The 13,353-nt window shown below is 37.4% G+C and overlaps 1 long non-coding RNA gene across 1 annotated transcript in view; it reads right to left on the reverse strand.

The window, feature by feature from the left end:
* Positions 1-13,353, reverse strand: part of LOC137849591 (uncharacterized) — a 39,161-nt gene that overhangs the window by 24,118 nt on the left and 1,690 nt on the right. Inside the window, exon 2 of the long non-coding RNA XR_011091979.1 lies at positions 8,345-8,516. This is a non-coding gene — a long non-coding RNA (uncharacterized lncRNA). The remainder of the gene's footprint in view (positions 1-8,344; positions 8,517-13,353) is intronic.

The raw sequence follows: 13,353 nt of genomic DNA on the forward strand, positions 1-13,353 counted from the left end.
CAGATTACTTTTTGACACAGAGAATATTTTTGGTGTCATCATTTCATGTTTTTGTACAAGTGCACTAAAAAATCTGAATAATTTCATCATGCCAGAAATACAGGAAAAGCACAACAAAACAAGACAAATTTCTCATGGGCTATTTTATGAATTTGTTTAAGCAACATAATGAAAAATTAAACATTTAATATATATTTTTTAAAGGTATTAAAATAAATATACAGAGAATATAAGCCCTACACATAACACTGTGAGGGAGCTGGGTCAACAAAGCACTAATTAACAGCATGAGGCTCTCAGCAGGAAAAATAATGTGACTCAAAAGGATTTACCAGCCTGGAGAAAACATTATTACTTTATGAAAATTCTTATAAACACGGTGAGCTAGTGAATGTATTTTCTCAAGTGCAGCATATTCATGCAACGTGTCATCAAGCCTGTTGCCAGGATTCAAATGTTTCTGTACAGTACAAATCAGTAAATCTTATGAAGAGTAAAGCATAAGGGTGTAATGTGTAACTAGGTACACAGAGGAGCACACATCTATCCTATAAACCCTGTTCTGATATTTCAGGACTTAAAACTCCTTTAAAACAAAGTTTATATGATACAACCACAATAGATGAAGCAAGCATTCCTAGACTGTAACAGCAGTAAACACTTAGAATTATTGGTTTTAAGGAAGTTTTGATATTATTTCACACACACAGGTTCAGCTACAAAAAAAAAATAAAAAAAATAAAAAAAAAATAAAAAAAAAAATAAAAAAAAGATGCTGTACTGGCTATGTGGGTTAAATAACTCAGAACTGCCCATGGTTGAAAACCACTGTTCTCAGTGGGGAAAGGATAGGAATATTCCTCAGAAGACGTATTTTGGCAAAACCTAATCCAAAATCTAAGGCAGTGGGATAACATATTACCTCCTTGGCAGGCCATAACCATTTTCTGGGAGTAGAAGCTCATTACACCAGCCTCCATTCACTGAATTCTGGGGTGGAAGCATTCAGTTTGCCCACCTGTGCATTGACAGCAATAGTATGGGCTGCACTTGTACCAGCTCTCTTTCTAAATGCTTCAGACAAAAGCTAGGCTTTAATGTTTGCAAAGCGCTTTGAAGATGAAAATTGCCAGAGATAACACTGCAAAAGGTTTGAATGTTCCCCTCGGATGTTTTAATGTACACTCTCGAGCTAATATTCATGAGCAGAGGTTGACTGACTTTCAAAACAGAATCAAATCTGCATCATGAGATTGCTCAAGCCAAAGGTAAACATTTTCACCCAGACCCCTTCTGTGTCAGTGATCTCCCTTAGCACCTCTCCAAAACAACTCAGAATGTCCCAAGATCAAAGATCAGCTTTCACAGCACCTGACTGTATTTATGGTGTGTGCAACAGGAAAAAGGGGCTTGGTACTCAGCCAGAATCTGGGGGACCCTAATTTCATTTTGTTCCTGAGGATAGTTCAAGCCAAGCACGTGAAGGAGAATTTCCAAATATACAAGTTATTCTAGGAGTAGAAAACATACATCTCTACTTTGCCCTTAGAGGTCTTTTCTCCTTGTCTGAATTATAGACTAACATAAGGCCCATAACCTAGGTACCTGAGGGAAAGTTCTTAGACATTAGGAGCCTTGCTAGCTACCTAATGCTATATTCTTTAAGCTTTCCTGAGCAAACATTTCATTCAAAGAATCTAGATTTTACTCCCCAGCCCACCTGCCATCCTCTGACTGCAGAACCTTCCTGGGAAGATGGTTTTGAACCCTCTCAAACCAGAGTGTCAAAGCTGTGTCTCCTTCTTGCAAGTGTGATCAGATCATTTATCAAGTTTGCTCATAAGATGGAAACCAAGTAGCTCATCATTACTTAACATCGTTAAGTTTAATAACGTCATAATTTAAATTTCAAGGATGCACTGAAGAAGGGTCTGGGGAACAGCAATATCAAGATGCTAAGCTCCCCCACAGCGCAAACACTTCTTGCATTGCATAACACAGATGGAGGTCTAATGGATGACAAGTAAACCATCTTTTCTGGACCAGGCCTGTTATTGCTTTCCCATGTTCTTCAATACAGTCTACTTAATTCATACTTCCTGTGATCAGGAAGTTATTTTTTGATTGATATTTTGATTGAATTTGGAGTTGCATGCAGTAGAGAAATTGGACGTAGAACTGACCACACAGAAATACACCAAGAGGGAAGTGTTTGAAGGTTTGAGGAAACAACTGACTTACTTCCAGAGGCAAATAGTCAATTTACAAGCAGTTCAAGCAGACGCTCATTGGAGTGGTTTTACACATGGACAGAAGGAGAAGGGCTGCAGCCTCCTGTTAGTTTTGCTTGATAGTGCTCAAAACAGTGTGATGAGGGAGGTACTATACAGTTTCACCACAGAGATATTGCTAGCCCTGCCTACAAGCAGTTTCATTTTTCAAAGCTGTTCCACTTACTATGCTTTAGAAGCATTCCTGATACTGAAAAAAAAATTAAATCATGCTGTGGAGTAAGCGAGTGTTTTCTTCCACAGAGCCAAGAATGACAAAGTCACGGAGAGGATATTTTCGACATATAAGGATATGTTTTAGACATCCTTTCATACTCATAAGTATTAGTATAAGTAGCTGAAAGATTTGCTTAGATGTCCATGCTTTTAATAGCAACTAAAGGAAAGACTTCTCAGTTGCTAACTTCTGGGTACGTCATTTAAAACAGAGGATATCAAAAAACTTTGTGAATCACTGAGTGCAATACTCTTTAATAGTGCCAGCATATAATCCTAATCTCAACAGTTTAATGAGTCTGTAATATTTTATTTCATTGATAATAAATAAGTAATTAAGTTTCAGAATGACTTCCCTTATTGATCCTCAGCTGTATAAAGTAATCGTATCATTGAACTATCTATTCCTTGGACGGGTTTATGAAGCAAAAAGTTAAAATTGTCTAAAAGGTCACTAGAATTTATAGACTGTTCAATTACAAAGAAGAAATATTGGTAATTAGTTAAACAAGCTTCTTGCATCTTCACCATCGAATTTATAGCAGATAAGTAAGAGCTTCATTTCTGGCTAACTTCATTTCTCTAATCATAAACACTTTGAAACTTCTATTATCTTACTTAACTTGAAGAAATAAAGAAGCAAATGGAAGTGTGCTTAGGACAGGCTAATTACAACTTTGCCTATCAATTTGAGAAAAACTCAGTCATTTAGACTGTATCTCACTGTAACTCTTAGCTTTTAATTCTCCAATAAACAAATAGACATGAGAAAAATGTAATGATATTTCCCATGAAACATTAAAGCAAAAAATTAAAATTAAAATTAAAATCAGAAAAAATAATATAAATTTACAACATAACTGCAAAGAATACTGTAGGGAAATTATTCTTAAAAAGATAAGGTGACTTTAAACCATGTGTAGCATTTATAACCACTGTGCTCAAGCTGAGTCTTATGTCCCGTGTTTAAGAGCATGTTTTATTAATTTGCTCAGTGGTAGTTCAGACTGAGCAACAACTTAATTAGTTCAAGCATAGTGTCAGTAAGAGAACAGGGGTGAATACCCTTATACCAAAGAAACAGGGATGTATGCTTCTCAAGCTAAAAAAGCCCCTGCTTAAATCAAACTTTTGCTTAAATCAAGCCCTAGGGTCCCTTATGTTATGCTCTTCTGTTAAAAATGAACAGAAATGGGTGGTTTCCCATCACTTATTTCAGAATAAAACAAACTGGAAACTCCTAAGCTGAGAGCTGTCAAGTCCTAAATAGTCCACATTATCTGAAAATTGCCAACAGGTAATTGTTCATCTTAAAATGTTTGTCCAGTGTTTGCAGTACTTCTGGATACTTCAGCAACCATTAGTTTCTTCATTTTTTCCATGGAATGGCATGCGGATGTCCACAGTGTGAAGCAAATTTTCCCTGAAATACTTGAACCCATACACTAAAGTTGCATTGCAGATAAAAGTGCTTACATTTCTAATAATTAAGATGCCAAAATAAGTTTAAAGAAAAATTGCATTACTATCAAACCATGAAATGATATCAAATGAGACCAACAATCAAATTGAGTTTGCTTTGGAAATAAAGACATTACAGAGGAAGCAGAAGAACACAAAATCTTGAAAAACATAAGGGGAAGAGAAACTGTACACAACAACCAAAAGAAAAGCTTTCCCATCAAAATGAGCTCTGCACAGTCTGTCAGTATCAATGTGACCAGAAAATCCATTCTGAACAAAATAGTCACGAATAGACATGAATTTGACCCCTTGGGATTTTCTTCAGGACTTTAGAAGCAACCCATGGAATGAGTAATTTTCTTGCATTTGTGTTGTTTTCTGGGACTTGAAATTTATCTATGTATTCTTTCTATGTATTCTGAAACTTCTCCTTCCTAGGAATAACATCAAAAGAAAAGTAGATGTACATGGCCTTCACCAGCCTGTCCTGAACCTGACAGCATGACCCAGAGGATGTGTTTACCAACACAAAGGTAAGCAAAGGGAACAACCCGACCTCTCTCTCTTCCTCCCTTCCTTCCTTTAATACTCCACTTGTAGTTATATTATATTATATATATACAGTTATACTGTAGGAGAGGAAAGGCTGGACTAGTGTTTAAAAAACACAGAATGGCATTGGGAGAGAAGAGTTTTAGGACATGAAGGAGCCCCTTTTTCTGGAATGGCACACTGGCAGGAAATGAGCAGGGACTCATAGCAGGAGAGACTGGGAGCTGACGGATCCTGTGCAGATGACACCACAGAAGGGAGCTGTGGAGCAGGTAAGGCAGGCAGCCTTGGGCAGGTGGCCTCTGAGAGGGCATGAAAGGCACAGCTCTTCTCAGATGTTTCTGCATGGAACCATAATTTGAGGCCAGACACCTCTCCCTTTCTGACCCTATATCTGCAACAAACACAGCAGAGCCACCACGGCTGCTGCTTTTCTGTGTTTTCTCTTCAATTCTGCTTATAAATGTTATTTATGGCTGAACCAGGGCAAATTGCACTTCCAAAATAATGACTTCAGACAGATCAACAGAATCCATTTGCATTTCACTCGTTTTTGGCTTCAGTCCTTGTTTATGCCCTGAGGAAAATGTTGGTAAATTTGGGGAATTGTCTGCTATTGAGTAGACTTTGGCAAAAATTAATGTCATACTAAAAGAGAGTTGTCTGCTCAAAGGAAGGATTGCTTTATTATTAATTTTATTTCTCTATAACATTAATTCTCTAATTCATTTATTTTCAGAAGTAATAATGCCATGTTGGTCATTTGCTATAGTAATAGAGGGTGATGTAATGAAAGTTACAGATTTTTGATGCTTTCCAGTAGGAAGCTGGCTTGTTAGAGATGTTCACATCAAACGATTAAGAAAAATTCTAATGGAAAGAAATCCTCCAATAGAATGGGATTTGGAAAACACAGATTTTTTTCTTTTTTTTTTTTTCTGGAAAAGTTTTTAGGTGTAACAAACAAGTAGGAAGAGTGGAAGGAGGATGAATATTATCACAGAGAAATGCACAGACAGTACTGTCAGTGGGATGCTTTTGCACAGAGCACAAATAGCTATTAAATATTTCCAGTAAATTTCCTCTTTAAATGATTACTCATTTTCTGAGACATTCAGCTCTAAAATGTGTGATTTGAAGACAGATATTAAATAAAGAATTACACATGGCAAAAGGCATAAGATCTTAAAAAGTTAGGCCAAGTACAGATCCTTTATTATTTTGTACTTTGTTGTACATTGCTTTTGCAATTGAGCAAGCAATATTGAAAATATTTTATAGAATACAGCATAAAAAAGATCATGGAATTGGAAATGGAATAAAAACATAAATGCATAACTTTATATAATGTAAATATTTTATAGAAAAAAATATTGATAGCTACCTTGGATTTATACATACATATAAAAACACATTGTTTATTCACAGTTCACACTCACTTAGATACCATATACATATGGCCCGCAATATTTTTTTATAATCAGGATTATCTTGTGGGCCAAATAACAAAAATATTTTGATTTTGATAGATAAATTATTAAGACTTGGTCATCACAAACCTTAAACATCAGCCATACCATGTCCATGTAAGAATTTGACAACAGACATTGCACACACTTTCGTACTGAAAGTCAGAATCCTCACTGAAGTTAGCATTATAATGATTATTTGCATGAAGAATTTTATTAACTACAATGACATCTTTTTTTTCTCATCTCTTCATACTGTTAAATCTGTTGGTAGGCTGCTGTAGAGCCATAGCTACAGCAGTCTAAAAACCTTGTCTCAAAATGTTGTTAATGTTGGACTTAGAGGGATTTTTCCAAGATTCCTAGGAAATGCTGAACTATTCCAGTCCTGTTCTGATCACCTTCTAGGAGTTGTTATTTGTTTTGTTTTTTCTCAAGAATAACATAACGACCAGCAAAGTGATTAAAATATCAAGCACAAAATATTGTTTTATATATATATAAATGCCTTAAGTTTTAAAGTGGCAAAAAGACTGATGAAAGAAGACATGAGCCACCAGCTATGTACCAAAGCAAGCATTTCTATTTAAAGAGTACCACTACAACTCTGTCTCTGCTGACAGTATACACCATAAGCACAGTGCCTGATAAGAAAATATTAAGCACCAGAGGACTTCAGACTGGATTAACACACATTATGGTCCAACATAATCATTATGATAATCTCAACCTATCCCTGGAACTACAGGTCATGTAATAAAAAACAAGCAAAAAGAAAAAAAAAAAAAAAAAAAAAAAAAAAAAAAAAAAAAAGCCTGTTTTACTCCAAGGTTTTGAGGAGAAGGAATTAAGACAAAAAGCTTTAAACTGCCCTCCCCTGGGCATTCTGGTATGGGGATGCTGAATTTAAACGTTGTCTCTACCAGCATAGTAGGATGGAAATAGCTCATTAGTTCCTAATTATGTGGCTTTAAAGTAAGATTTTCCAAAGTCTTTCAAATGTAGACACTTAGATCACTTTCAATATGAAGGAGATATGTAGGCTTTAGGATTTTTAAAGCTGTTCTCTGAGAAAAATAAGGGATTTTGAAATTTCTCTGGGTCTTTTAAAGTCTATATTTTTTAATTTAATACAAGTTTTGGATATTGCTTCAATATTCAAGTCAAGATACTATTTAAATTAGCCTTATCTTAAACATATATAATTAACTTAAGAGCTTGAATATTAAATGCCTCAGGTGCATCTATGTGCAACATCTTATGATTTTCAAGCATGGCTATAAATGTCTTTTCCTGAGAGAAACACATTATCTAACCTATTATCTTTTTTCCATTACCTTCCTGTAACATCTGAACTGTTTGGGGAATGAGGTGAGACTTCATGCAAAGCTGAATGTTACAGAAGGGAAAAGTCAGTATTATCAGATGATATTATTGATGATATTCTCCATAAACCTTATGATTAAAAAAAAATCAAAATTATAAATTTTATCAGAATACATTTTATCTTATACTCCAAACAGAGCACAGACCCAATAGATTGGCTTACGTGTACCTCTTGATGCAGGATTGATTTTATTTGGCTTTTTTTTGTTTGTTTCTTTGCTGCCTCCTGGGTCCATGAGCTGTTTCCACACTGGTACATATGGGATGGCCACAAAACAACCTCTAGTGTCTAACTTTTCCTTCAAAAGATTTGTGTTGCAATGCCAATGAAACTTGACTGCTTTCTCTGGAAAATCTAATGATATGAAAGCCTAGGGTAGATCTATAACTACAGTACATTAGACCTTCCCACGGTGGATCACCACATCTTATACAAAAGAGAAGTTTCTCCTACAGAAGTTCCTACTGGTTTTATATTTCAACATACCAGTCTGAACAAGCAGTTAATAACCTGCCTTTTTGCAAAGACAATTTAGAATTACCAACAGCCTTTATTTCTTCATGTTGTTTTGCACTCACTGTAATTGCTAAATATTAGTTTGAATACTGCCATAAGTAAGTCAAAAAAACATTTTTGTTGCATGGAGCAATAAAAAATGGAGTTGTGGGACTTTGATAAAAAGGACAAGGGGTTCATCTGGGAAGGCTCAGGGAAGACTGAAATGGCTGTGACAATAGTAACATTGAAGGACTGGGGAAAGGTGTTGGAGTAAACGTAAGGATTCTGGGTATACTGTTGAGGACAGATACATCCAGGCTGAGGGGAAGCCTGACACTGAAGAGGCTGAGCAGGAAGGACAGAGGAAGAAGGACACGTCCTCTCCTGACTGTCACCTTTGCAATAAGGATACATGTCTGGAGGAGATGAAGCATGCATAGGACTTCAGCCACAGTCCCTCCACTCACCTGCGCTACTTGTGCCAGGACCATGTCAGCTGTCAGCAATGGATGTGTTCATTGTATTAATTTGGCAGGCTGAACAGAGTGCAATCCAGAACCAGATGCTGCCTCCAAAAGTGGAAGCTGTAATGAGAACTGTTTGTTGGAAACACCATGGATCCTTCCTCTGAGCCCTGCACTGGAAAAGAGATGTAATTTATTCTCCCCTTTCCAACATAAATGCATCTGGACTATCAACTCCAGATTTGCTTTATTACCATTTTCTTTGTTTCTCTTTAATTAAGCTTCCTGGTACCTAAGAGGATAGTAAAAAAAAATAAAAAAAAGCAACAACAACAACAATGAAACAAACAAAAAAAAAAACTATGAAACAAAACAAACCCAAATAGCTTCTCAAGCAAAGAATTCAATGTCAGCACATTTACCCAGAAATTAAAGTCAAAGACAAACATATTTTCCTTAAAATTTTCAGTGTTGAAGTTTTCATCTAAACTGTCATTGTATAAGTAGATTCAGATCACACACAATAATAAAAAAAAAAAAAATCAACATTTTCTATATGGTCTTGTATGATGCTTGTTTCTGAAACAAGTTAACAAACTGCCTTCTCAAATCTACAAAATATGTAAATGAGAAGAAAGTGTAGAACTTGGATTGCTGCCCTTGAACACAATCCAGCCTGAAGTTCATAACTCAGCCCAACACAGATCTTAGCTTTCTTGCTATGAGATATTTCAGTAAGGACTCTATTGTTATTATGCTGATGATGGCTCCTAAAATTCTGAAATGTCAAACCATGTTTAGCAGTATGAGACTACTTTTCCTACTATTAAAAGAAAACCAGTGATGCCTATATCCTGTGGCTAAAGCATGGGTCCTTTCTCCCTGGATCTGCCGCAGAAGGGATGCTCCCCTGAAAACAAAGGCACCACTGCTTCTCTATGATGGCAGCCATGCTCCTGCAAGAGTTTTCAGCTCTTGGATGAAACTGTTCTCCTGTGCCAGTTCTTCCTCAACAGCTGTTCCACTGTCTCGTTCTTCTCTTTGTTCAGCTTTTCCTCCAGAAGTTTACTACTTAATGAGCAACCTTTTTTCCTCTAAATAAAAAGCTCTGTAGATAAAATTCTTAGTGTGAAAATGAAGCAAGTAAAATGATTTAAAGACCATTTGGACTAAAACAAAAAGTATTCTGCTAGTAGAAGAAGGAACACTAAATTCAGCTTCATCCTTTCAGACCTGTGACATGAATTGTACCACTCATATGTCAGTACTGGAGAATTTCACAATGAGATGAAACAGAAATGAATGTGCAGTAAAGTATAAGGAATCAACAAATGGTAAACAAATATATATATATATCGCATTTTCAACACGCAGTATGGACTACAATATGTAATTAAGAACTAAGAAATAGCAAAAAATAGCATTGAGAGTATTCCAAGAGAATACTAATATATATGGTACCTACCCACAGACTGAGCCATTTATAGTATCAATGAGTAATAAATGGACTGTATAATGAAATAATTATCCCATTAAAAATTGTCTACTTAGAAAAGGTAGAGACTTCCAAATTACAGACTTATTCTGTGGAGGAAACACATCAACTGCTTATTCTGTAAAAAATAAGGTTTCAGAGCCAGACAGCCAAGGAAAAAAAAAAAAAAAAAAAAAAGCCACCATCTTACATGAGGGCTCATGAGTCGAGCAGTGGGAGCTAACTAAGATGGCAAAAAAACAAGGCAATATACTGAAACAATCCAAATAGCAAAAATCACTGCATTTTGCTGGAGTACTATATAGAGTCCTTTAGACCCAGTGAGAAGGTGCTACAATACCACTCTTCATGAGAGTTTACTTACAGCAGAAGCAGAGGTGTCTACAATAGAACAGAAGTAATGCTCCTCTCCTGCTTTGACCTCCTCGAAGTGCTTTATGACCATTTCTTTGTGTTATATGGTCTCCTTCTGTGTCAAGGAGGAAGAGGAGACATCTCCTGAGGGTGTTAAATACTATCCCTAAGGGCTTCAGGGGGCAGTTCTTTCTTTCAATTCACTGCAAAAGTAAACTAGATAATTGCCATCAAGATGGATAAATTTAGGAAAGGATTCACAGCAAGAGAAAATCCAGTTAGATAGTAGATAGCTTTCACAAGAAAGGTGGCCACACATTGGAACCAATGTCCAGAAATGCTGTGCAATCTCTACCCTTAAATATATAGAATTGTTGAAAAAAGCCCTGAGCAACTTGGTGTAGCTTTGAAGTTTGTACTGCTTTGCATAAAGTGGTTCCAGAGGTCTCTTCCAGGCAAAATTATTCTATGATTGCATTAATCTTTTCTGCAGAATGCTTATATTATTGATGCCCCCAAAGCTCCTCATGCCTTCATGACTTTTTCTCCTTGGGTCATGCTGTGTTTTCCCTGCACACAGCCAACTGAGAGAGCTCAGAGTGGTCCAGACATTGAAGGAAGCATGACACAAGTCTAGCTTGCCTCCACACCATACACATTTTTCAATCAAATATTTTCATACCATATTATATCTGTATAGGATTAAAATAAGGGAATTTTATTGAATATTTTCAGCTACAGATACTGTCATATCTATCTAAACAATTGCTAGTGGGTATACAATTTTAGAGGGTTTTTAGCAAGTGAAAATATATTAGCTGAATGTTTACTGTACAAAACAGATGTAGCATTCAGAAATGAATAATCCAGTGATGCATTTATGAATACATTAATTTCAAAAAAAAACAGTTATTTCTGAACATATTTGAATGCTCACTTTGACATAGAAATAGAAAATCCATGGATGCATTTTCATCTGAGCTTTTTTGGACTATATATGGTATTTAGAAACCCTTAACAAAACCTCACTTTTATCTGTATAGGCAGTTCTGCACCATTTATATATTATAAATAAATACAAATAAATACAATGAAAGTTGAAGAAAGAGGCACTGCTGAGAGAATATACTTTTTATATTCTTAATCTTTCATGTTAGTCAGGTTTAATTAGCTCCAATTAAATTTCTATTATGCAAACAGCTTCAATACATTTATTAAAGGATCTCGTGTTTAAAATACTGATAAACAGAGCCCAACAAATATCAGATTAAGAAAAATACAGTTCCAGATTCAGTCTAGCTTGAAATTGCTGTAAGCTATACGAGAGCAAACTGTGAATTTAGGTGATGTGTCATGAACACAAAGAGGTTCTGTCCCACAGAGGATTTGCTCTCTACAGGACTACTCAAAGAGCCTGTACTAGTATTAGTCTGAGTTGATTCAGTACAGGTGGCTATTAAAGGCAACGTGAACCCCCAATCCAGCTGCTAGAAATTGTTGCATGACAGTCATCCTCAGCTGTTGTTCTCTCTCCCTCGAGCCATGACCCAAGTTGTATTGGGTTTGTGTGGTAAAGTTGTGGTAACAGGGGGCTGCAGGGGTGTCCTCTGCGAGAGGAATCCATAAGCTGCCCCATGTTAGATGAGGGCCAGCTCCAGATGGCTTCAAAGGGACCTGCTGCTGCCCAGAACCATGCCAATAAGTGATGCTGTTTACAGCTCTGTGAGAACAAATTCAGGAAAGGGAAAACTCCTGTGCAGCAGCAGCTGGGAGAGTGAGGAGTGAGAACCAGCCCTACAGACACCAAGACCAGTGCAGTGGGAGGGCAGGAGGTGCTCCAGGCACGCAGCAGCAGTTCTCCTGCAGCCTGTGGAGAGGCCCCTGGTGGAGCAGGCTGTCCCCCTGCAGCCCATGGGTCCCACATGGAGCAGATCTCCACGCTGCAGCCCCCCCATGTGTGGAGGAGCCCCCAGTGGAGCAGGTGGCTGTGGCCTGGAGGAGGCTGCAGCCCATGGAGAGCCCCTGCAGAGGCAGACCCTGGGCTGGAGCTGCAGCCCGTGGAGAGGAGCCCACGCAGGAGCAGGAGGTCTGGGGGAAACTGCCGTCCATGGGGGACCCGTGCTGGAGCAGTTTGATCCTGGGGGATGGACCCTGTGGTACGAAGCCATGTGGGAGCAGTTCTTGAAGAGCTGCTGCCTGTAGGCAGCCCCCGCAGGCTCAGTTCGGGAAGGACGGCATCCCATGGGAGGGACCCCGCAGGGAGCAGGGGTAGAGAGTGACCAAGAAGGAGCAGTGGAGGTGAAGTATTGACCGTAGCCCCCATTCCCTCTTCCCCTGTGCCACTCAGGGAGGAGGATGTAGAATAAGGTGGATGGGGGAAGGTGTTTTCAGGGGGAGTGAGAGAGTGGTTGTGGTGGAGCTCAGATGCCCAGCTGAGTAAATTCTCCACAGAAGCCTCACCAAGGAGCATCCCTGTCCTTCTCCCCATGCACCCATAACTGGGGCTTCTCTGTGGTCTTGCTGCATTAGCACCAAGGTGCAAATAGATTCTTATGGCAACTCCATCAGATGAGCCAGTACGTTTAAGGGACATTTTTTTACAACATTTCCAAACACAACGTCTAAAACTCAAAGTTTTAAATAAAAAAAATAATAATAATTAAATTAAAAATTGGCTAACCATTGGACTATTACAGCTCAGGTACAGTAGCAAAGAAATATTTTACCATGTTTGTGGTTAACTAACAAATTCTAATAACTGATATTGAGCTTGCAAGATGATTTGATCATGTTTCCAATCTATGTAGAATTAAACTCCGTGTTACATATCAAATAGGTTAGGTCAAATTCCTAGAAACAGAAAAAATAGTATTGCAATTACTCTTGGATTTCATCACCTGAAATGTATTATCTCAAATATAAACTGTTTTCTAGGCAGTACACTTAGGATGCTCAGATACTGAATCTGACACAGAAGTTCGCATCAAATCTGATGTAGATAATATAATAGATAAGAAATAGCCTGATGAATTGCAATGATTTCACATCACAAGTGTCCAAATTAATTCTAGAAGAATGAACTGAGATTCAGCCTACAGATCCCTTTCTACTATGCTTTTTTTTTTTTTTTTTTTTTTTTTTTTTTTTTTTTCCCAGCACTCTT

This window comes from Anas acuta, chromosome 1 (genome assembly GCF_963932015.1).
Source record: "Anas acuta chromosome 1, bAnaAcu1.1, whole genome shotgun sequence".
NCBI classification, from domain to species: Eukaryota; Metazoa; Chordata; class Aves; order Anseriformes; family Anatidae; genus Anas; species Anas acuta.